General features: G+C 31.7%; 1 long non-coding RNA gene across 1 annotated transcript; it reads left to right on the top strand.

Moving 5' to 3' along the window:
• Window positions 1–2,390: 2,390 nt before the first annotated feature.
• LOC146735644 (uncharacterized) lies at window positions 2,391–2,829 on the top strand. Its single transcript, XR_014931158.1, has 2 exons — window positions 2,391–2,478; window positions 2,649–2,829. It is a non-coding gene; the product is annotated as an uncharacterized LOC146735644 (long non-coding RNA).
• Window positions 2,830–3,121: the final 292 nt, after the last annotated feature.

Genomic DNA, 3,121 nt, shown 5'->3' with positions numbered 1-3,121 from the left:
AATTTACTAAAATAAAGGCAACAAATAACAACCTATATACAAAATATTGACTTCAATGGCAAAACGCATAGTACACTCATGGATAAAGAATTCTCCAATGAGTCTACAGAGTTGAATACAAAGCCAGGAAAGTGGTAAAAGAAAAATAGATTCCAAATTAATTTGCATTCCATCTGCCATATGAGTGGAGCTGACCTGAGATGAAAGCATGTACTTTAACACACACTCTTATAATTATCAGATCTAAGCGTCAAGAGAGGTCTTTTTATTCGCTTCTTTGCTGTTTTTTCTACTTTTCCTTTGTTGTTGATATTGTGGAAATGTGTGACATGCTTAAAACTTATTCCTGCAATCTATTGTTTCAAGAGACATGTATCAGCTATCCCTCGACGAGCTAGCTTTGAACCTTTGAATGACTGATTTTGGTTTTGTTAAATCTGAGTAGCCAACCTCACAGTTAATTTGGAGTAATACTCCATTGTGGCTAAATAATCATTTCCACTGAATGCAGAATAATCAGTTTCACCTCTTACCATGGCGAATCAAATGCATTTATTGGCTCTAAATGAGGATTCTTATATGGTAATTTATGACAAATGAATAGGTTGCCCCATATCATTTCTGAGTGACTTCATTGTGGTTGCAATTTCTGGATCACTGCATCTGTCCTCTTTCTTAGTATGTAGTTTACGTTAGCGAAACTATTATTTGAATACTTGTTTTCATCTTCTAATTGTGACTAAATGACTACAAAAAGATCCAGGAAATTATATATTTTTGGAACCGCTAGACTTCAAGCTTTTCAAAAGTGTGTTTTTCATGCCCGTATCTGTATTCTACGACGCATTACTCAATCAAAGGTAAAAAAATACTTTTTCTGTAAAAAAAATAGTTACGCATTTATGCTGGTGATAAGATTTTTTTTTTTCTCTTTTCCTAGTTGTTCAATAGTCAAATTGAATGTGTCTTATCAGTTTTATTCAATCAATTTCCGGTTTAGTCGCATTGTCCCCAACTCAAACCACTACACATTGGTTAATAATCCACGAAATATGGACACATTCAAGTTCTTCTCATTCTTACCTTAAAGCTGTGAAGATTTGGTGTTAATCCAACGACAATAAGTATAAGTTATATTTTGTTAAAGACTTTGTAATTTGAAAAAAAATAACTCCTAGAAAACGTCCATGAAGTCACAGCAAAGATTTTCAAGCTTGTTTATCGGCACAATCAATTTGTTTTCACATCAATGTCTGTTTTAACATGCGTAGGGGCATCCAAATGTGTGAGGCTATTGTAAACCTAAAAATATAGGAATGGGGTAACTATAATTCGATAAAATCGGCAGATGAGAACACCAAAATCTTTTTTTTTCAGTGGCTTTGTGACCCCGTGTCTGACACATTCATATGCAAATGACCAATCTGTGAAACAAATGGGTGAAGACAAACTACTCAAGTATTTGGAAACACTTATTGTGTGTTAGAAAGCTACTGATAACACGTCCTAACATTGCTCTGTCATGAGTTAATCATTGAAACTTATAAGCACACAGATTAAACCTGTGTTGTTGATTTTGGAAAACACTACTGAGGCTTCCTTGCTTCCCTTCAGAAAATCAACATTTTAACCAACTTACATGACATTCTATGTTATGTCGACTTTATCATATGAAAGTTTATAATGTATTTCATCAATTAATAAATAAATGTGAAAATCGTAATTTTCAACACAAATAATAGTCTCGCTACCTTAATATCAATGAATAAATGAATAAGTAGTCATTGTACCATACTGGCATTCCAATGCCTTTCTGTTTAGTCTCTGTTGGAACACCGGATAAGAATGCATAGTGTAACATATCAGCCAGCTGCATTTGTTTTCTGAGATGAGCCTTTTCAACAATTCATTGAACAACAACACAAACAACTAGCTTCATTGTATGGGTGGACACAATGTACCACTGTATTGCTATATTAACATTCTGCCAATCACTATAAATTAATTATGAGTGGTAAAATAACCATGCCCTAGACAACAAAAATATGCTTACTTAACGAAATACATTGACAATATCAGGATATTTTGGTCCGATTTCTATAGTCCTCTGAAAATATAATTTATATCTTTAGTTAATTTTATATATTCATACGTATTGCCTAGCTTATTGTTAGTAAGGAGGCAAGGTAGAGTGCAGTTTATATTAATATTAATATAATTGTATCATATTGACGTCCTTTACTAACCCTAAACTTCGTAAACATTTCTATGTAAAGTCACAGGATGTATGATGTTATTTCAATTTTATTTAATTAAACTTGAATTAAAACGATTTATTATTATTTATATTTAACTTCAATCCAATGTGCGTCGTCGCCACAACGTAGATAAACCACTTAGCGCCTCGGGATGTTCTGAGTGCAATGTGTCGTGAACGCGAATACGAAAATAAAATGCGACGAGGAACATACTTTTCAGGTATTTTAAAGAGTTACTTGTATTTATTTTATAAATATACATTGAGTAAAGATGTATGCATGTAATCAAAAACAACTTGGGCGCAAATGACCATCGTCGTATTTATAACTTATTACTGTATAAAGATATTAGTTTATACATGTTATTACTGTGTACTATTCATGTTACAGATATACATCCGACACGATTTGAATCAATACTATCAGTTCAGGTAAGTATCCGAATTCAAAATAGCAGAATTGTATCAATGTAATATAAATTTAAAATTATTTGTTTAATTTACCCATACATTCGGTCATATTGTATATGAACGTATAATTAAATTGTTTGCAAATGTATCAGCAAAAAAAATCGGAGAGAAAATTACTGTAAATAAAAGGTAAACAATTTTATACATTAAATTAATAGATTACCACACAAATCTGCACATATAATAAAAACTATCAAACACATTAAGTTTGGTTTTATTATTTTGTATGCAAACAAATTTAAATTTCGATGATGGTGCCGCAAAATCCAACTACACAACTTTAGTAAAAAATGTCAGCACACCAGAAAACGAAAATGGGGAATATATACCACCCGCATAACAGTAATAAATATGATATAAACAAAAGTAGTTCAGTATTGAATTTAATAAACA

Source organism: Saccoglossus kowalevskii, chromosome 12 (assembly GCF_978046115.1).
Source record: "Saccoglossus kowalevskii chromosome 12, keSacKowa6.1, whole genome shotgun sequence".
Lineage (NCBI taxonomy): Eukaryota > Metazoa > Hemichordata > Enteropneusta > Harrimaniidae > Saccoglossus > Saccoglossus kowalevskii.
Note: the sequence above shows the minus strand (reverse complement) of the source record. Positions and strands in the feature narration are given on the sequence as shown.